This window comes from Bombina bombina, chromosome 5 (genome assembly GCF_027579735.1).
Source record: "Bombina bombina isolate aBomBom1 chromosome 5, aBomBom1.pri, whole genome shotgun sequence".
Classification (NCBI taxonomy): Eukaryota; Metazoa; Chordata; class Amphibia; order Anura; family Bombinatoridae; genus Bombina; species Bombina bombina.
The window spans coordinates 503360549-503383280 of NC_069503.1; the positions used below are offsets into that span (position 1 = coordinate 503360549).

The 22732-nt window shown below is 39.4% G+C and overlaps 3 pseudogenes; all 3 read right to left on the minus strand.

Annotated features, from left to right (window-relative positions):
• Nucleotides 1-20762: 20762 nt before the first annotated feature.
• LOC128661808 (uncharacterized) lies at nucleotides 20763-20881 on the minus strand (annotated as a pseudogene).
• Nucleotides 20882-21228: 347 nt separating this feature from the next.
• LOC128661804 (uncharacterized) lies at nucleotides 21229-21347 on the minus strand (annotated as a pseudogene).
• A 337-nt stretch (nucleotides 21348-21684) lies between these two features.
• Nucleotides 21685-21803, minus strand: LOC128661803 (uncharacterized; annotated as a pseudogene).
• Nucleotides 21804-22732: the final 929 nt, after the last annotated feature.

Consider the following 22732-nt stretch of genomic DNA (forward strand, 5'->3'; position numbering starts at 1 on the left):
CACCTTAAACATTTTCCTAATTCTGCATATCCCGAAATTTGTAAGTAGCTGCCTAAGGCTTTTGGTGAAGCCTTTGTACAGTTTGGAGGTTAGAATATGTAATTCCTTGCATTAGTTGTAGGTGTAACTTGAGGCTCTACAGAAGCCTATAATATTTTGGAGGGGATTGTAAGTATGACATAATGTATATCTTTCATTACAAATGTTTAATTCCTAACTGTTGGTGGATATCTGTATTGTATTGTGCATACCTACGCCTAGATTTAGAGTTCTGCGGCCAAAGGGGTGCGTAGCTAACGCTGGCTTTTTTCTGGCCGCACCTTTTAAATACCGCTGGTATTGAGAGTTCACAGAATGGCTGCGTTAGGCTCCAAAAAAGGAGCGTAGAGTATATTTAACGCAACTTCAACTCTCGATACCAGCGTTGCTTACGGACGCGGCCAGCTTCAAAAACGTGCTCGTGCACGATTCCCCCATAGAAAACAATGGGGCTGTTTGAGCTGAAAAAAAACAGCAGCGTTCAGCTCCTAACGCAGCCCCATTGTTTGCTATGGGGAAACACTTCCTACGTCTGCACCTAACACTCTAACATGTACCCGAGTCTAAACACCCCTAACCTTACACTTATTAACCCCTATTCTGCCGCCCCCGCTATCGCTGACCCCTGCATATTATTTTTAACCCCTAATCTGCCGCTCCGTAAACCGCCGCTACTTACATTATCCCTATGTACCCCTAATCTGCTGCCCCTAACACCGCCGACCCCTATATTATATTTATTAACCCCTAATCTGCCCCCCACAACGTCGCCTCCACCTGCCTACACTTATTAACCCCTAATCTGCCGAGCGGACCGCACCGCTATTATAATAAAGTTATTAACCCCTAATCCGCCTAACTAACCCTATAATAAATAGTATTAACCCCTAATCTGCCCTCCCTAACATCGCCGACACCAAACTTCAAACATTAACCCCTAATCTGCCGAATGGAGCTCACCACTATTCTAATAAATGTATTAACCCCTAAAGCTAAGTCTAACCCTAACACTAACACCCACCTAAGTTAAATATAATTTAAATCTAACGAAATAAATTAACTCTTATTAAATAAATTATTCCTATTTAAAGCTAAATACTTACCTGTAAAATAAATCCTAATATAGCTACAATATAAATTATATTTATATTATAGCTATTTTAGGATTTATATTTATTTTACAGGCAACTTTGTATTTATTTTAACCAGGTACAATAGCTATTAAATAGTTAAGAACTATTTAATAGCTAAAATAGTTAAAATAATTACAAAATTACCTGTAAAATAAATCCTAACCTAAGTTACAATTAAACCTAACACTACACTATCAATAAATTAATTAAATAAACTACCTACAATTATCTACAATTAAACCTAACACTACACTAGCAATAAATAAATTAAATACAATTCCTACAAATAAATACAATTAAATAAACTAACTAAAGTACAAAAAATAAAAAATAACTAAGTTACAAAAAATAAAAAAATATTTACAAACATCAGAAAAATATTACAACAATTTTAAACTAATTACACCTACTCTAAGCCCCCTAATAAAATAACAAAGACCCCCAAAATAAAAAAATGCCCTACCCTATTCTAAATTACTAAAGTTCAAAGCTCTTTTACCTTACCAGCCCTGAACAGGGCCCTTTGCGGGGCATGCCCCAAAGAATTCAGCTCTTTTGCCTGTAAAAAAAAACATACAATACCCCCCCAACATTACAACCCACCACCCACATACCCCTAATCTAACCCAAACCCCCCTTAAATAAACCTAACACTAAGCCCCTGAAGATCTTCCTACCTTATCTTCACCATACCAGGTTCACTGATCGATCCAGAAGAGCTCCTCCGATGTCTTGATCCAAGCCCAAGCGGGGGGCTGAAGATGTCCATAATCTGGCTGAAGTCTTCATCCAAGTGGGAGCTGAAGAGGTCCATGATCTGGCTGAAGTCTTCATCCAAGCGGGAGCTGAAGAGGTCCATGATCCGGCTGAAGTCTTCTATCAACGGCATCTTCAATCTTCTTTCTTCCGGATCCATGTTCATCCCGCCGACGCGGAACATCCATCTTCACCGACGACTTCCCGACGAATGATGGTTCCTTTAAGGGACTTCATCCAAGATGGCGTCCCTCGAATTCCGATTGGCTGATAGGATTCTATCAGCCAATCGGAATTAAGGTAGGAAAATTCTGATTGGCTGATGGAATCAGCCAATCAGAATCAAGTTCAATCTGATTGGCTGATTGAATCAGCCAATCAGATTGAGCTTGCATTCTATTGGCTGATCGGAACAGCCAATAGAATGCAAGCTCAATCTGATTGGCTGATTGAATCAGCCAATCGGATTGAACTTGATTCTGATTGGCTGATTCCATCAGCCAATCAGAATTTTCCTACCTTAATTCCGATTGGCTGATAGAATCCTATTAGCCAATCGGAATTTGAGGGACGCCATCTTGGATGACGTCCCTTAAAGGAACCGTCATTCGTCGGGAAGTCGTCGGAAGAAGAAGATGGGTCCGCGGTGGAGGTCTTCAAGATGGAGCCGGTCCTCATCGGATGAAGATAGAAGATGCCGCTTGGATCAAGATGGTTGCTGGTCCAGATCGCCTCTTCTTCCCGGATAGGATGAAGACTTTGGAGCCTCTTCTGGACCTCTTCAGCCGCCGGATGATGGATGTCTAGCCCCCGCTTGGGCTTGGATGAAGATTTTGGAGCCAGGACGGATCGGTGTGATACCCGGCGAGGTGAAGACAAGGTAGGAAGATCTTCAGGGGCTTAGTGTTAGGTTTATTTAAGGGGGGTTTGGGTTAGATTAGGGGTATGTGGGTGGTGGGTTGTAATGTTGGGGGGGGTATTGTATGTTTTTTTTATACAGGCAAAAGAGCTGAATTCTTTGGGGCATGCCCCGCAAAGGGCCCTGTTCAGGGCTGGTAAGGTAAAAGAGCTTTGAACTTTTGTAATTTAGAATAGGGTAGGGCATTTTTTTATTTTGGGGGGCTTTGTTATTTTATTAGGGGGCTTAGAGTAGGTGTAATTAGTTTAAAATTGTTGTAATTTTTTTCTAATGTTTGTAAATATTTTTTTATTTTTTGTAACTTAGTTATTTTTTATTTTTTGTACTTTAGTTAGTTTATTTAATTGTATTTATTTGTAGGTATTGTATTTAATTAATTTATTGATAGTGTAGTGTTAGGTTTAATTGTAGATAATTGTAGGTATTTTATTTAATTTATTTATTGATAGTGTAGTGTTAGGTTTAATTGTAGATAATTGTAGGTAGTTTATTTAATTAATTAATTGATAGTGTAGTGTTAGGTTTAATTGTAACTTAGGTTAGGATTTATTTTACAGGTAATTTTGTAATTATTTTAACTATTTTAGCTATTAAATAGTTCTTAACTATTTAATAGCTATTGTACCTGGTTAAAATAAATGCAAAGTTGCCTGTAAAATAAATATAAATCCTAAAATAGCTACAATATAATTATAATTTATGTTGTAGCTATATTAGGGTTTATTTTACAGGTAAGTATTTAGATTTAAATAGGAATAATTTATTTAATAAGAGTTAATTTATTTCGTTAGAATAAAATTAGCTTTAGGGGTTAAAAAATGTATTAGAGTAGCGGTGAGCTCCGATCGGCAGATTAGGGGTTAATACTTGAAGTTAGGTGTCGGTGATGTTAGGGAGGGCAGATTAGGGGTTAATACTATTTATTATAGGGTTATTGAGGCGGGAGTGAGGCGGATTAGGGGTTAATAACTTTATTATAGTAGCGGTGCAGATTAGGGGTTAATAAGTGTAGGCAGGTGGAGGTGACATTGAGGGGGGCAGATTAGGGGTTAATAAATATAATATAGGGGTCGGCGGTGTTAGGGGCAGCAGATTAGGGGTACATAGGGATAACGTAGTTGGCGGCAGTGTACGGAGCGGAAGATTAGGGGTTAAAAAATTTTTATAGAGTGGCGGCGATGTGGGGGGCCTCGGTTTAGGGGTACATAGGTAATTTATGGGTGTTAGTGTACTTTAGAGCACAGTAGTTAAGAGCTTTATAAACCGGCGTTAGCCCAGAAAGCTCTTAACTACTGACTTTTTTCTGCGGCTGGAGTTTTGTCGTTAGATTTCTAACGCTCACTTCAGACACGACTCTAAATACCGGAGTTAGAAAGATCCCATTGAAAAGATAGGATACTAAATTGACGTAAGGGGATCTGCGGTATGGAAAAGTCGCGGCTGGAAAGTGAGCGTTAGACCCTTTCCTGACTGACTCCAAATACCGGAGGTAGCCTAAAACCAGCGTTAGGAGCCTCTAACGCTGGTTTTGACGGCTACCGCCAAACTCTAAATCTAGGCCTTGGTGCTTATTACTCTATGTATTGTTTAAAACTCAATAAAAACATTATTTATAAAAAAAAAAAAAATTGAGCCGTAAGCTACCTAAACGGCCAACAGCTAAAAATAATTTACGGCTCCATTTTATTACCAGGTTTCCATTGCAGTTACTCTTTTCGTGTAGGTGTAAGTTAGCATAGTGTTAACGCTTCCACCCGATGCAGGATTTCTAAAACATTAATAGGTTACTATGGTAACCCGACCTTACACTACACTCGATCGCATATACAACACCGCATACAAGTGCAGCGTGTATATTTTCATGGTTGCTCGCTGTTAAAATAAAAAATAAAACACCTAACGCATGCACAATATCTACCTCTCAACCCCTGATACGCAAACCCCCATATCGCAAAGTATCTATTTAAACTATTAACCCCTAATCCGCCATGCCCCATATCGCAAAGTATCTATTTAAACGATTAACCCCTAATCCACCATGCCCCAGAACACAATCTAGCTATTTAAACTATTAACCCCTAATTTGCCATGCCCCACAACGCAATCTAGCTATTTAAATTAAAATAATCCTAAATTATAATTAAAATAATAAATCCTAAATTACAATTAAAATGAAAAAATCCTAACATTACTTTAAAAATAAAATAAAAATTAGTTTAAATTAATCTATAATTTAAAAAAAAGTCCAACATTGCATAAAATAATAAACCAAATTATCAAAAATAAAAAAATGAAACATAATCCCTATAAAATAAAAAAGCCCCCCAAAATAAAAACACCCCTAATCTAATACTAAACTACCAATAGCCCTTAAAAGGGCCTTTTGTAGGGCATTGCCCTAAGTTAAACAGCTCTTTTACCTTTAAAAAAACTAAGTCCCCCCTAACAGTAAAACCCCCCACCCACCAAACTCCCCAAAATAAAAAAAGCCTAACACTAAAAAATCCTAAACTACCCATTGCCCCTAAAGGGGCATTTGTATGGGCATTGGCCTTAAAATGGCATTCAGCTCTTTTACTGCCCTTAAAAGGGCATTCAGCTCTTTTACCACCCATTAAATCCCTAATCTAAATTTTTTTTTTTTTTTTTAAACTAAGTCTATCCCCCAGATAAGTACTCACGCTTCCTGAAGTCCGGCGGTGAAGTCTCCTTCCAAGCGGCGACCTCGTCTATCTTCATCCAGGACTGCGGAACTGAAGACCAGCGACTGAGGAACTGAAGACCGGCGACCAAGGAACTGAAGACCGGCGACCGCGGAGCCAAGGAGCGTGGAGGATCTTCTTCGTACAATCACTGACGTACACTGAATATTGAAATTGAATGCAAGTTACGCGGTTAAATATAGCATACCTTGCATTCCTATTGGCTGATTTGATTCTTCAAATTCAAATCAGACAAAAGGAGGAGAGCTACTGAAATCCAATTGGCTGTTATAATCAGCCAATAGGATTTCAGTAGCTCTCATCCAATTGGCTGATTTGAATTTCAGCCAATAGGAATGCAAGGTACGCCATATTTAAACGCGTATCTTGCATTCAATATTCAGTGTATGGCGGTGATCATACGAAGAGGATCCTCCACGCTCCTTGGCTCCACAGTCACCGGTCTTCAGTTCCGTGGTTGCCGGTCTTCAGTTCCTCGGTCCTGGATGAAGATAGAAGAGGTCGACGCTTGGAAGAAGACTTCACCGCCGGACTTCAGGAACCGTGAGTACCTATCTGGGGGTTAGACTTAGGCTTTATTTTTAATTTTTGTATTTTTTTTATTTTTTAGATTAGGGATTTAATGGGCGGTAAAAGAGCTGAATGCCCTTTTAAGGGCAGTAAAAGAGCCGAATGCCCTTTTAAGGGCAATGCCCATACAAATGTCCCTTTAGGGGCAATGGGTAGTTTAGGATTTTTTAGTGTTAGGTTTTTTTATTTTGGGGGGTTTTACTGTTAGGGGGAACTTAGTTTTTTTTAAAGGTAAAAGAGCTGTTTTACTTAGGGCAATGTCCTACAAAAGGCCCTTTTAAGGGCTATTGGTAGTTTAGTATTAGATTAGGGGTGTTTTTATTTTGGGGTGCTTTCTTATTTTCTTAGGGATTAGTCTTATTTTTTTATTTTTGATCATTTGGTTTACTATTTTATGTAATGTTAGACTTTTTTATTTTTTGTAATTATAGATTAATTTAAATGTAATATTATTTTTTTTAAAGTAATGTTAGGTTTTTTATTTTAATTGTAATTTAGGATTTATTATTTTAATTGTAATTTAGGATTATTTTAATTTATATAATGGGGTTAATTTAGAGGGTGTTAGGTTAGGGGGCTTAGTGATTAGTTATTTGCGTTGTGGGGGCATGGTGGATTAAGGGTTAATAGTTTAAATAGCTAGATTGCGTTGTGAGGGCATGGCGGATTAGGATTTAATAGTTTAAATAGATACTTTGTGATATGGCATTGTGGGGGCATGGTGGGTTAATAGATTTATTATAAATTGCGATGTGGGGGGGATGGAGGATAGAGGGGTTTTGATTTCAATGGGAAAAAAAGTCTCAAAGAGAACCTTTTTCCTGTTTTACACCTAGTTGAGCTGGGTGTAATTTTTGTTACTGTATCGGCAGCCTCCTACAGCTTATTTAACGGTTTGCGAGTGCACCCAAACCAAATTACGGCTTAATGGAAACGAGCCCTAAATTGGGAATATAAGATATGGTTCCCTGCAACCTTACCGAAATCCCCTGTGTCGCTGAACATTTATAAGAAGTATATTATTATTTGTGTGTTTAATAACCATACATTTATATGCGGCCCTTAAAGGGACACTGAACCCAAATTTTTTCTTTTGTGATTCAGATAGAGCATGCAATTTTAAACAACTTTCTAATTTACTGCTGTTATCAAATTTTCTTAATTCTCTTGGTATCTTTATTTGAAATGCAAGAATGTAAGTTTAGATGCCGGCCCATTTTTGGTGAACAACCTGGGTTGTTCTTGCTGATTGGTGGATAAATTCATCCATCAATAAAAAAGTGCTGTCCAGAGACTGAAACAAAAAAAAAGCTTAGATTCTTTCTTTTTCAAATAAAGATTGCAAGAGAACGAAGAAAAATTGATAATAGGAGTAAATTACAAAGTTGCTTAAAATCGCATGCTCTATCCGAATAACAAAAGAAAAAAAATTGGGTTCAGTGTCCCTTTAAGGCTTCTAAAATATTGACCTGCAACCTCCATGTGTTAGGAAGTTGGTCATCCTTGTTCAAGGTGCTATGCAACACAGACTGGGGATTCTTTTTAGAGGAATTGTCTATTAAAAAATATTGCATGCTACACCTGAGTAGTTAGCACTTCATTCGTCGGTAGTCGTCGGTAGGAAGAGGATGTTCCGCGCCGGAGGTCTTGAAGATGGAGCCGCTCCTCGTCGGATGGCTGAAAAGGGCTTTTAAGGGCTATTGGTAGTTTAGTATTAGATTAGGGGTGTTTTTATTTTGGGGGGCTTTCTTATTTTCTTACGCCTAGATTTGGAGTTTTGTCGGTAACGAGCCGAAAATCTAACGCCCGCGTTTTTCTGGCCGCACCATAAAAATAACTCTGGTATCGAGAGTCCACATAAAGGCTGCGTTAGGCTCCAAAAAAGGGGCGTAGAGCATTTTTTACGCAGCTTCAACTCTCGATACCAGAGTTGCTTACGGACGCGGCCAGCCTCAAAAACGTGCTCGTGCACGATTCCCCCATAGGAAACAATGGGGCTGTTTGAGCTGAAAAAAAACCTAACACCTGCAAAAAAGCCGCGTTCAGCTCCTAACGCAGCCCCATTGTTTGCTATGCGGTAACCCTTCCGACGTCTGCACTTAACACTCTAACATGTACCCCGAGTCTAAACACCCCTAACCTTACACTTATTAACCCCTAATCTGCCGCCCCCGCTATCGCTGACCCCTGCATATTATTTTTAACCCCTAATCTGCCGCTCCGTAAACCGCCGCTACTTACATTATCCCTATGTACCCCTAATCTGCTGCCCTAACATCGCCGACCCCTATATTATATTTATTAACCCCTAATCTGCCCCCCACAACGTCGCCTCCACCTGCCTACACTTATTAACCCCTAATCTGCCGAGCGGACCTGAGCGCTACTATAATAAAGTTATTAACCCCTAATCCGCCTCACTAACCCTATCATAAATAGTATTAACCCCTAATCTGCCCTCCCTAACATCGCCGACACCTAACTTCAATTATTAACCCCTAATCTGCCGACCGAATCTCGCCGCTATTCTAATAAATGTATTAACCCCTAAAGCTAAGTCTAACCCTAATACTAACACCCCCTAAATTAAATATAATTTAAATCTAACGAAATTAATTAACTCTTATTAAATAAATTATTCCTATTTAAAGCTAAATACTTACCTGTAAAATAAATCCTAATATAGCTACAGTATAAATTATAATTATATTATAGCTATTTTAGGATTTATATTTATTTTACAGGTAACTTTGTATTTATTTTAACCAGGTACAATAGCTATTAAATAGTTAAGAACTATTTAATAGCTAAAATAGTTAAAATAATTACAAATTTACCTCAGGTCCGCTCGGCAGATTAGGGGTTAATAAGTGTAGGCAGGTGGAGGCGACGTTGAGGGGGGCAGATTAGGGGTTAATAAATATAATATATGGTTCGGCGGTGTTAGGGGCAGCAGATTAGGGGTACATAAGGATAACGTAGGTGGCGGCGCTTTGCGGTCGGCAGATTAGGGGTTAATAATTGAAGTTAGGTGTCGGTGATGTTAGGGAGGGCAGATTAGGGGTTAATAAATATAATATAGGGGTCGGCGGTGTTAGGGGCAGCAGATTAGGGGTACATAAGTATAACGTAGGTGGCGGTCGGCAGATTAGGGGTTAAAAAAATTTTTTCGAGTGTCGGCGATGTGGGGGGACCTCGGTTTAGGGGTACATAGGTAGTTTATGGGTGTTAGTGTACTTTAGAGCACAGTAGTTAAGAGCTTTATAAACCGGCGTTAGCCAGAAAGCTCTTAACTACTGACTTTTTTCCTGCGGCTGGAGTTTTGTCGTTAGATGTCTAACGCTCACTTCAGAAACGACTCTAAATACCGGAGTTAGAAAAATCCCATTGAAAAGATAGGATACGCAATTTACGTAAGGGGATCTGCGGTATGGAAAAGTCGCGGCTGGAAAGTGAGCGTTAGACCCTATTTTGAGTGACTCCAAATACCGGCGGTAGCCTAAAACCAGCGTTAGGAGCCTCTAACGCTGGTTTTCACGGCTACCGCCAAACTCCAAATCTAGGCCTTAGGGATTAGTTTTATTTTTTTATTTTTGATCATTTGGTTTACTATTTTATGTAATGTTAGACTTTTTTATTTTTTGTAATTATAGATTAATTTAAATGTAATATTATTTTTTTTAAAGTAATGTTAGGTTTTTTATTTTAATTGTAATTTAGGATTTATTATTTTAATTGTAATTTAGGATTATTTTAATTTATATAATGGGGTTAATTTAGAGGGTGTTAGGTTAGGGGGCTTAGTGATTAGTTATTTGCGTTGTGGGGGCATGGTGGATTAAGGGTTAATAGTTTAAATAGCTAGATTGCGTTGTGAGGGCATGGCGGATTAGGATTTAATAGTTTAAATAGATACTTTGTGATATGGCATTGTGGGGGCATGGAGGGTTAATAGATTTATTATAAATTGCTATGTGGGGGGGATGGAGGATAGAGGGGTTTTGATTTCAATGGGAAAAAGGTCTCAAAGAGAACCTTTTTCCTGTTTTACACCTAGTTGAGCTGGGTGTAATTTTTGTTACTGTATCGGCAGCCTCCTACAGTGTATTAACGGTTTGTGCGGGCATTGGAAACCGAGTATCATTTAAAGATTAGCGGCTTCTGATACTTTGTATGGGACACAATAATGTGTTCTGGTTTGACAAAATTGAGTTATAACAGGCCGTTGGAAGCAATTGGTGAACGATATTGCTTCTGACAGCTTATTTAACGGTTTGCGAGTGCACCCAAACCAAATTACGAATCAATGGAAACGAGCCCTAAATTAGGAATAGAAGATATGGTTCCCTGCAACCTTACCGAAATCCCCTGTGTCGCTGAACATTTATAAGAAGTATATTATTATTTGTGTGTTTAATAACCATACATTTATATGCGGCCCGTAAAGGGACACTGAACCCAAATTTTTTCTTTTGTGATTCAGATAGAGCATGCAATTTTAAACAACTTTCTAATTTACTGCTGTTATCAAATTTTCTTAATTCTCTTGGTATCTTTATTTGAAATGCAAGAATGTAAGTTTAGATGCCGGCCCATTTTTGGTGAACAACCTGGGTTGTTCTTGCTGATTCGTGGATAAATTCATCCACCAATAAAAAAGTGCTGTCTAGAGTCTGAAACAAAAAAAAAAGCTTAGATTCTTTCTTTTTCAAATAAAGATTGCAAGAGAACGAAGAAAAATTGATAATAGGAGTAAATTACAAAGTTGCTTAAAATCGCATGCTCTATCTGAATAACAAAAGAAAAAAAATTGGGTTCAGTGTCCCTTTAAGGCTTCTAAAATATTGACCTGCAACCTCCATGTGTTAGGAAGTTGGTCATCCTTGTTCAAGGTGCTATGCAACACAGACTGGGGATTCTTTTTAGAGGAATTGTCTATTAAAAAATATTGCATGCTACACCTGAGTAGTTAGCACTTCATTCGTCGGTAGTCGTCGGTAGGAAGAGGATGTTCCGCGCCGGAGGTCTTGAAGATGGAGCCGCTCCTCGTCGGATGGCTGAAAATAGAAGATGCCGCTTGGATAAAGATGTCTGCCGGTCCAGATGTCCTCTTCTGCCCGGATAGGATGAAGACTTCTGCCGCTCCGGATGTCTTCTTTTGGTCCATCGGTGCTCGGCTGAGTGAAGACGACTCAAGGTAGGGAGATCTTCAGGGGGGTAGTGTTAGGTTTATTTAAGGGGATTTTGGGTTAGAATAGGGGTATGTGGGTGGTGGGTTTTAATGTTGGGGGTGGTATTGTGGCTTTTTTACCGGCAAAAGAGCTGATTACTTTGGGGCATGCCCCACAAAAAGCCCTTTTAAGGGCTGGTAATAGAGCTGTTAACTTTTGTAATTTAGATAGGGTAGGGAATTTTTTTTATTTTGGGGGGCTTTGTTATTTTATTAGGGGGCTTAGAGTAGGTGTAATTAGCTTAAAATTCTTGTAATCTTTTTTTATTTTTTGTAATTTAGTTTAGTTTAGTTAATTGTAGGTAATTGTAGGTAATTTATTTAATTTATTTCATTATAGTGTAGTGTTAGGTTTAATTGTAACTTAGGTTAGGATTTATTTTACATGTAATTTTGTAATTATTTTAACTAGGTATCTATTAAATAGTAAATAACTATTTAATAGCTATTGTACCTAGTTAAAATAAATACAAAGTTGCCTGTAAAATAAATATAAATCCTAAAATAGCTACAATATAATTTTTCGTTATATTGTAGCTATATTAGGGTTTATTTTACAGGTAAGTATTTAGTTTTAAATAGGAATACTTTAGTTAATAAGATTTAATTTATTTCGTTAGATTAAAATTATATTTAATTTAGGGGGTGTTAGGGTTAGATTTAGCTTTAGGGGTTAATACATTTATTAGAGTAGCGGCGAGGTCCGGTCGGCAGATTAGGGGTTAATACTTGAAGTTAGGTGGCAGCGATGTTAGGGAGGGCAGATTAGGGGTTAATACTATTTATTATAGGGTTTGCGAGGCGGGAGTGCAGTGGTTTAGGGGTTAATAACTTTATTAGAGAAGCGGCGAGGTCCGGTCGGCAGATTAGGGGTTAATAAGTGTAGGTAAGGTAGCGGCGACGTTGGGGGGGCAGATTAGGGGTTAATAAATATAATATAGGGGTCGGCGGTGTTAGGGGCAGCAGATTAGGGGTTCATAGGGATAATGTAGGTGGCGGCGGTGTGCGGTCGGCAGTTTAGGGGTTAAAAAAATTATTATAGTGGCGGCGATGTGGGGGGACCTTGGTTTAGGGGTACATAGGTAGTTTATGGGTGTTCGTGTACTTTAGAGCACAGAGCTTTATAAACCGGCATTAGCCCATAAAGCTCTTAACTACTGACTTTTGTTTGCGGCTGGAGTCTTGTCGGTAGAGGGTCTACTGCTCACTTCAGCCAAGACTCTAAATACCGGCGTTAGGAAGATCCCATTGAAAAGATAGGATACGCAATTGGCGTAAGGGGATCTGCGGTATGGAAAAGTCGTGGCTTGAAAGTGAGCGTTAGACCCTTTCCTGGCTGACTCTAAATACCAGCGGGCGGCCAAAAGCAGCGTTAGGAGCCCTTAATGCTGCTTTTGACGGCTACCGCAAAACTCTAAATCTAGGCGTTAGATTGGTATGCCCAACCCTCCGTCCGGAGAAGTTGTATATAAACCTCAGGCCAAGAAAATTTGTCCCAAGGGAGCGATAAATGAATTAGAAAATGAAAATTCTAATATTCAACAAGTGCGCAACTCCCAAGGGAGTGCCCACGCAACCACTAGTCACAAGTATCGGTTTCAGTAAAAGAACATTTATGCAAATGAAAACTAACAGATCTGAGCTTAAGAAAAATCAAATTAAACACATCCATCCGGATCACAAATAAAAAGAAAGGCAGCAACCTTCGGGTGAACGCCCAAGGCGAATGAAGATGACAACCGGGCCAGCCATAATGGTCTCATTCACCCAAGCTCAGAAATTGAACCGAAAACATAAAGAAAACAAAAATGAAGATTGGCTTCATCCCCTAACGTCATATCCATTTTGCCATCCAGCTTCTAAGGCCTCGGATCCCTCTACCCACTAGGACTAGGATCCTCTAACAATGCCAAAACATGTCTTAAAAGCACCCAAAGGTGAGCCAGCCTATAACGGAAGGCACAATAATCCCTCGCCGGATCTACTGGAGACTTCGGCAACCCACCCAATAAACCCATAACAAAACCTAACATTAACCCCCGACGATCCACTTACAGTTTTTGAAGACCAGACATCCATCCTCATCCAGGAGGCGAAGTCCTCATCCAAGCAGGCAGAAGTCCTCATCCAAGCTGGCAGAAGTCTTCATCCAGACGGCATCTTCTATCTTCATCCATCCAACGCAGAGCGGGTCCATCTTCAAGACATCCGGCACGGAGCATCCTCTTCTTCTGATGGCTGTTGAAGAATGAAGTTTCCCTTTAAATTACGTCATCCAAGATGGCGTCCCTTACATTCTGATTGGCTAATAGAATTCTATCAGCCAATAGGAATTAAGGGGGAAAAAATCCTATTGGCTGTTGCAATCAGCCAATAGGTTTCAGCTTTTATCCTATTGGCTGATCCAATCAGCCAATAGGATTGAGCTTGCATTCTATTGGCTATTCCAATAAGTCAATAGAATGTGAGCTCAATCCTATTGGCTGATTGCAACAGCCAATAGGATTCCCCCCCCCCCTTAATTCCTATTGGCTGATAGAATTCTATCAGCCAATCGGAATGTAAGGGACGCCATCTTGGATGACGTCATTTAAAGGGAAACTTCATTCTTCAACAGCCATCGGAAGAAGAGGATGCTCTGCGTCGGATGTCTTGAAGATGGACCCGCTCCACGCTGGATGGATGAAGATAGAAGATGCCGTCTGGATGAAGACTTCTGCCCGCTTGGATGAAGACTTCTGCCGGCTTTGATGAGGACTTCTGCCCGCTTGGATGAGGACTTCGCCGCCTGGATGAGGATGGATGTCCGGTCTTCAAAAACTGTAAGTGGATCGTCGGGGGTTAGTGTTAGGTTTTTTTAAGGGTTTATTGGGTGGGTTTTATTTTTAGCTTAGGGTTTTGGGCAATGTAAAAGAGCTAGATGCCCTTTTAAGGGCAATGCCCATCCAAATGCCCTTTTCAGGGCAATGGGGAGCTTAGGTTTATTTAGCTAGGATTTTATTTGGGGGGTTTAGTTGTGTGGGTGGTGGGTTTTACTGCTGGGGGTTGTTTGCATTTTTTTTACAGGTAAAAGAGCAGATTTCTTTGGGCCAATGCCCCGCAAAAGGCCCTTTTAAGGGCCATTGGCAGTTTAGTGTAGGCTAGGGTTTTTTATTTTGGGGGGGCTTTTTTATTTTGATAGGGCTATTAGATTAGGAGTAATTAGTTTTTATTTTTGATAATTTCATTTTTATTTCGTGTAATTTAGTGTTTATTATTTTTTGTACTTTAGATAATTGTATTTTGTTAATTTAATTTATTTAATTTTATTGTAATGTTAGGTTTTAGTGTAAGGCAGGTTAGGTTTTATTTTACAGGTACATTTGTATTTATTTTAACTAGGTAGCTAGTAAATAGTTAATAACTATTTACTAACTAGTCTACCTAGTTAAAATAAATACAAACTTACCTGTGAAATAAAAATAAAACCTAAGATAGCTACAATGTAACTATTAGTTATATTGTAGCTAGCTTAGGGTTTATTTTTCAGGTAAGTATTTAGTTGTAAAAAGGAATTAGTTAGTTATTAATAGTAGGTTTTATTTAGATTTATTTTAATTATATTTAAGTTAGGGGGTGTTAGGGTTACGTTTTAGGGGTTAATAGGTTTATTATGGCGGTGGAGTGGACGGACAGCAGATTAGGGGTTAATTATATTTAAATAGTGTTTTGATGCAGGAGGGCGGCGGTTTAAGGTTTAATAATTTTATTATAGTGGCGACGATGTCGGGGAGCGGCAGAATAGGGGTTAATACATTTTTTAATAGGTGGCGATGTCCAGAGCAGCAGATTAGGGGCTAATAATTTTATTTTATTTTCGATGCAGAAGGGCCTCGGTTTAGGGGTTAATAGGTAGTTTATGGGTGTTAGTGTACTTTGTAGCAGTTTAGTTATGAGTTTTATGGTACAGCTTTGTAACGTAAAACTCATAACTACTGACTTTAGATGGTGGTACGGATCTTGTCGGTATAGGGTGTACCGCTAACTTTTTGGTCTCACAGCAAAACTCGTAATACCGGCTCTATGGAAGTCCCATTGAAAAAGGACTTTTTTTAAAGTGCTGTACTGACGTTGCGTGACGGCCAATAAAGTGTGCAGTACACCTATACCTGCAAGACTTGTAATAGCGGCGATAGGGAAAATGCATTGTTATGGGTCATAACAATGTTTTTTCACTCATAACGCAAAATTTGTAATCTGGCTGTATGTTTTTTAAGTTATTAGTTCTGAATAGTGGCTATCTGGCTGAATTTGCTCTTTTCTTTTCTTCCATGATAAAGTGTATCTCTTCAAAGTTAGCCATCGAATTACCATAAGAGTGAACTTAAACTTGCTGAAAATTATTAACCCATAGATATAATGTGTTGTACTGCTCTTATTTTCACCTTGTATTATGCTCTGAACTTTTCTTTCCCGAATGGGGACCGTATATTCCACATAGTATCAAGTGATGTGTGCCTAATTGCAGTTTAACTACCAGATATCATCCCTCCGCGTCTGTCACTATCTGTAAGATATTGTAGTCCAGGCCTTTCCGGAATAGCATTGCCACTCCCCTTGCTCGTTTACCCTCATATGGAGTGTATATTACCTCGCCTACCCAGCTTTGTCTCAGTTTCTGGTGTTCTGCTTGTGAGAGATGTGTCTCTTCAAGTATCGCTATGTCTGTTTTCCTATTGTTGAGCTGTCTTAGGATCGCCTTTCTTTTAATTGGCGATGTAATCCCCCCCACGTTCCATGTGACTATCCTCATTCTATTATGTTATAGGTGGACAGTGTGCGGTCTAGTCTCTATATATCAGTGTAAGAATGTAAATTGTGATGTGGATGACTCCTCTGGTTTGTCAGAGTGTGCTTGATTTACTTACATATGACGTCACCAAGATCTCTCCTTCTGGTCCCCTGGGGCAGCACCTCGAGGCTAAGTATACTAAACCTACTCTCAGAGAAGACAGTAAATAAACAGAACAGTAAACAATAACTTTTCCCTTCCCCCCCACAATTTAATCACACACAAAGTTTCTTCCAAGAAGAAGAACAGCCCCCCCCCCCTCACTTGTAAAGGATATAGCTTCACATAACTAAGTCTGTAAGTTCTTTGTAGTGCTTTGTTTCATAGCCTTGTTGTTGATCTTCAGGTTCACAAAGTAGAAGGTGAGTTTTCCTGATCTGCTGTTGGCTGTTGTTCATTCTCCCTCCTCAGGTGTAGTTTGAGTTGCAATGGTGAATCAAAGAACAGGGGTCCATTTGTAGTATGAAGTCGAAGTCTTGCTGGGTACAGTAGGGCTGCTGTTCTCCCCTGCTCGATGAGTTGCTTGCAGTAAGGTGATAATACTTTTCTCCTAGCTGCCACAGCCGCAGAGTAGTCTTGAAATAGGTATATTTTTTTTCCTTCATACTCCAGGGAAGAGATCTTCCTATACGCTTGCAGTATGAGAATCTTTGTCTTGAAATTGAGATATTTTACCATGACCTGCCGTGGTTGTTGATTATTTCCTCCTTGACTTTTCAGGTCCCCAACTCTGTGGGCTCTTTCTACTGTACATGGTATACATGATCAAGGAATATGTAGCAGGGTTGGCATGGTGGTTTCTGCAAATTCCACCAGTTGTGCCCCGGGAAGGGACTCTGGTATCCCCACTATTCTTAGGTTGTTTCTTCTCGACCTGTTCTCCAAGTCATCAATCTTTGCCCACAGCCGTTCAGTCTGCTGTTGCAGCGATTGTATATTAGTTTCAGCTTCCCTGTGACGAGTTTCTCCTTCTGCAACCTTTTGTTCCACCTGATTCATCCTGCCATTGAATGACTTAACTTCTGCTGTAAGTGAGTCCATCCCTGTTCGAAGTTGATCTATCTTTGGCAAAAACAAGGCAGATATCTGGGAAACAATCGGGTGCATGTCTCCAAAATTGGTGTTTGGCGTGTCTTCAGGACTTAGTGGAGTCTGTGGCGTCTCCATTTGGTTCTTTTTTTTTTCTGCATTCTTCAGTCTATTCGCCATGGTGGCTGTTTTTTTCACGTATGAGTTGTAATATTTTTGCATGCAGATGTAGGCGCCACTCAACCGTGATCTCCAGTTAGTAATATTTGTAAACAGTTCCAGGTGCCCCTCAGATGTATTCTTCTATTGTGTATATCTAGCTACAGGTTGCCAGGGTTATGAAATGATCTCAAGGCTACAGAGTTATAGTCTATCCAGACTCCCTATGGAAATTAATATTTGGTGGGTGAGGGGGGTATGGACTCGTGGCCTCTAGCCCTGCATCTCTCTAGGGTGCGCTTTTAATACTATGCAGAGTCTTAGCTAATAGAGTCAAGAGAATGGTAGCAGAATCTCTCTGAGATTGTTAGTGTCTCCAGGAACACTGAGCGTGACCCTCAGAAAGTCTATTCTTGTCAGTTTAATTCTCCTATATGCTTTATTTGAACAGGACCAACTTGTGTCACTTGGATATGTCCCTTATGCCTGAGCTCTGATGCCCCCAACTTTTGTGTCATGCAGCCAAACAACAGCAGCCTGTCAGCTGTCTTTAACTTTAGATTTATCACACCGCTGTTTCTCTGATTAAAGGGTTGTTCTTTTGTATGGTTTTTAACGTATGTAGGTGTTAACTATGATGCAAAGCTGCTATTTTTATATATTTTTTATTTTATTATCATTATCATTATTTTTATTATTTATTATTTATTATTATTATTTTTTATTATAACAATATTATTTTTAAGGCTAGCAATTGTAGGTAGATTAATGCTCCATGACTACGATATATGTCAATGTAGTTAGACACGCTCACTTTATAGCGTTATAGACACTGACAGGTTAACAGAGCTATCGGGCTAACCCACGCCCCGCGATTGCTCATAGCCAATAGTCACTCCCGCTAATAGGATCATAACATCCTATCACACAACAGTTCTCACTTGCGCTCAGAGTTGAGCCGAATAGGTCTCATGGTACCTATGGTAATGCTAATGACATGCGCATAAGCCTCACACGTACGCCATTCAGAAGTCCAAATGGCGTCTGAAATAAAGTAAGTGATCGTTATTTTTAAACAAATTGAGAGCTTGTTTTTATTTGATTCACTCCCCAGTAGGAATAGATCTCATTGCAAAACCGCTAGTCATGTGTGCATCAATTCTAGATGTCTGATAACCTACGGCTTAAATACAACGCATAACAAATGAATGGGAATGATAAACAAAAGTGTACTACTTCTCTAATCAGGGATTGCAATGGGATAATGCCAGTTAGGACCTGTCTGCTATTAAAAAGAAGTAGTAAAACAAGAAATCTATTAGAAACAATTAAGATTTGTTTATGAATTTATATATGTTCTGTCTACACATTGAATATAAATAACGACCATCTTTGACTAATCTATCTATCATAAGTTACAATGGATATCTGTACTGGTTGTTTTTTAAAACATGCAAATTGTTTTTACTTTTATTGTCAAAATCTATCTGTGATCAATCCATGTATTACATGTTATAACGTGCATTTATATTGGTTGTTTTAAAACATACAAACTGTTTTTATTTTTGTTGTCAAAGCATATCTGTTGCTAGGATACTAATGATGTCATAGATCACACCCATAACAAGTGTTATCAATTATGGTAATTGGTTTGGTTAGGTATATATAGCAAGTGTTTGTAAACTATTTTATTATGCCTGAGGAAACAGTCTGAGACTGAGAAACGCGTCGCAATTATCTTATTTTATATTAAAGTGATTTTAACTTTTATCAAAACACTTGCTGCCTGAGATTTGGTTATTTTTTGAGGACCTTATTGACCTATAGAAAAGCAAAGAGGACTGCTGTATCCTGTATGCCATGGTATTAAGTCTGTTGGGTGACTGAATTGATCCCAGCCTGCCTCTATAGCATCACTGGAGATGCTCCACCAAATGTGAGTCTAAACTTTATATCCTACTGGTGTGCTATAACCCCAGCCAAACAATACTAGGCCATATAGGCTTTTGTGTTTTTATATCTCTTTACACAGATTCTGTATTAGTCCGGGAGGTCGGTCTGCTGGGTAACTGTTATAGATCCCAGACTGTGTCATTAGCACCATCTGAGGTGCTCTAATATATGTGAGTGCATTAATTTATCATATATATTATCCTCTGGAACCTGCAATATTGGGCCATGTGGCGCATCTGTTTCTGTTTGTTGTTCTACGAAGCTGCTTTTAGTTGCCTGAGCCGCAATCTGATCTAAGCCAGCCCTCTCCATTCACGCCGGGCCGTCACTACACTATGTAGATGTGTTGCGCATTAATCAAGCCTCTGGCAGTGAAGGCAAGATGGCGGTTTTCCCGCCGGTGGCCAGACTCACCCTTTGAGCTTGGGGACCTGTCTGTTCAGCAGCCCGGACTTGTGTTAGGTAAGTGAGTGCTTGCCACTCGCTTCTTATAAAGTGCTGGGTCTTCCTTGAGTCTCGTGTTGTCAGGAACTCTTGTGGCTGCAACCGCAGCCCTGCTCCACTCTCTCTGTCTAATTGCTTTTGCGGTGGGGGATTCGGATGACAGATTCCTTGCTGTTCAGGGTCCGGACAAGTGCTTGTATCACCTGCCAAGGATATCAGCACTGTTTTGGGTGTTTACCTGGGTTTAACACAATTTAAGAACCCAGATGCTCCGGAGCTCTATCTCTTGCGTCCACTCTTTTACACCCTCCCACCGGAAGTCCCCTGAACTTTTCTTTTTTTACAGAGGTGATTGTCCTCTAAATTTGCATTTTTTTTCTTTTCTTTCTTGATTGTGTATAATACTGTACTTGGAAATAAATAAATAAAAATTACTTTAAAAAAATAAATATGTATATATAAAGTGCTATGTGTTTGTGTGGCAAATGCTACGTACGTCTGTATAGTGTTAAATGTGTGTGTTTAAGACATATGGAACCTCTTTATAGTAATGTGTGTCTCTACATAATAAATAGGCGGAGCTAAATTATGCTAATTATGTGGGTTTGGCAAAGTGGGCGGAACTTTAGGGCAGAGGGTGTGGTAAAAATGTTCATGCAGGTAATTGATAGCTGCAAAGTGTCCCTGAATTTCTTTTTCAAATGTTGGCAACTATGATATAATCCCATTTTTTTAAAGTTTTAAAGTTTAGGAGCCAGTAAGAATAACTCGCTAACACATGACAAAAAGTATACACGGAGAAGGTTACCTGCCTCTTTGTCTTTTAGCCTGCCTGTCGGTCTTTACAAAAGATAATTATCTTTATTCCAAACTGACATGTTTTTTTAGGAATTGCAAAATACAGTTGTTTCAATGAATATCGCCACTTTCAGGAGACATTACGCTTGCATAGTTGCTTTAAAAAATCAAAGAAAAAAGCCTACTGCAACCGGTGTTCCCAGGTGGTCTCCCATCCAAGTACTGAACGAGCCAGACCCTGATTGACATCCAAGATCAGATAGGATCGGGTGCATTCAAAATAGTGTGGCGGTAGAAATTTGGTGCTTGTACCCAGCGTGAATTGACCTTGCTCATGCCTTCATTCACAGTCTGGAAGCAATGGAAGAACTAAAACAGGGTTAACATTTTAACTGCAAATGAATAAATTAATAATGCCAGTACAGGCCCAGAATAACTCGCTGACCCATGACAAAAAGTATACATGGATAAGGCCACCTGCCTATATGTCTGTCTTGCTGCCTGACTTTACAAAAGATAATTATCTTTATTCAAAATTGACATGTGTTTTTTTTTACGAATTGCAAGATACAGTTGTTTAAATGAATATCGCCACTTTCAGGAGATATTATGCATGCATAGTTACTTTAAAAATCAAATAAAAAAGCATAACGCACCCGGTGTTCCCAGGGGGTCTACCATCCAGGTACTGACCGGGCCTGACACTGCTTAACTTCCGAAATCAGAAGGGAATGGGTGCATTCAGAGTAGTGTGGTGGTAGACATATGGTGCTTGTACCCAGCATGAATTGAGATTGCTCATGCTTTCATTGAAAGCTCTGTAAACAAAGAGCTAAAACGGGGTAAACATTTTGACCGCAAAGTAATAAATAAATAATGCCAGTACAGGCCCTTAATAACTCGCTGACCCATGAAAAAAAGTATACGCGGATAAGGTTACCTGCCTCTCTGTCTGCCTGTCTGTCTTTACAAAAGATAATTATCTTTATTCCAAACTGACTTTTTTTTTTAGGAATTGTAAGATACAGTTGTTTCAATGAATATCGCCACTTTCAGGAGATATTACACATGCATAGTTGCTTTAAAAAATCAAAGAAAAAATCCTACCACACTCTGTGTTCACAGGCGGTCTACCATCCAGGTACTGACCGGACCTGACTCTGCTTAACTTGCAAGATCAGACAGGATTGGGTGCATTCAGAGTAGTGTGGCGGTAGACATTTGGTGCCTGTACCCAGTGTGAATTAACCTTGCTCATGTCTTCATTTACAGCTCTGTAAACAATGTAAGAGCTAAAACAGGGATAAAATTTTGACCGCAAATATAATAAATAAATAATGCCAGTACAGGCCCAGAATAACTCGCTGACCCATGACAAAAAGTCAAGATACCCATGGTTGCCAACAGTCTCTGATTTCCAGGGACTGAAACTGTCCCTGGATTTTTTTGTCCCTGGAAATGCTTAAGAGATAAACCTCCTATTACGTCTTATGTTATCTATCCATAACTTAACCAATAAACACACACAAACACAATGTTTGGGAGAAAGACCGGTCACGGTCGTGTTAATTAATATAAACTCCTTTATCACTCTTTATCAATAATATTAGAACTTGTAGCAAGTTCGTTAAACGGGTGGCGGCATCTAATTACTAACTTAACACCTACTGCCAGATGACCAGGGCCCCCATTCGGTGTCTGCAGCATGGCACGGGTTACTTGCGCTCAATGGCAGAGAGAGTTGTAAACTCGTAGAGGCCTTCGGCCTATGATTCGTAGGGGGCAGTAACCCCTAGGTCGGTACCTAGTGAGCGTCGTCTCCCCCATCTCAGAACGTCACTCTTCTCTCTCCCTGCCAGATCTCAGGGCCCTGACCGACTGCCACAAGTGGAAAGATTCTACTTACTCTTGTCGCCACCTCAACTGACTAGGCTCTATATAAATAACTATCAACCATAAACATGTATGAAACTTTTTTTTTTAACATAGAAAATTCACTCTGCTAGGTGTACACCATCAGGGCGAAAGAGAGCCTTGTTGTCAGTCGTTATAGAATCGTGCCTTATGACAAAGCCGATTAATGCAGTGACCACTCTTCCCACCTACCTGTTGACCTTCTTCCTCAAGTTGTATGCTGCCCTCTGTGTA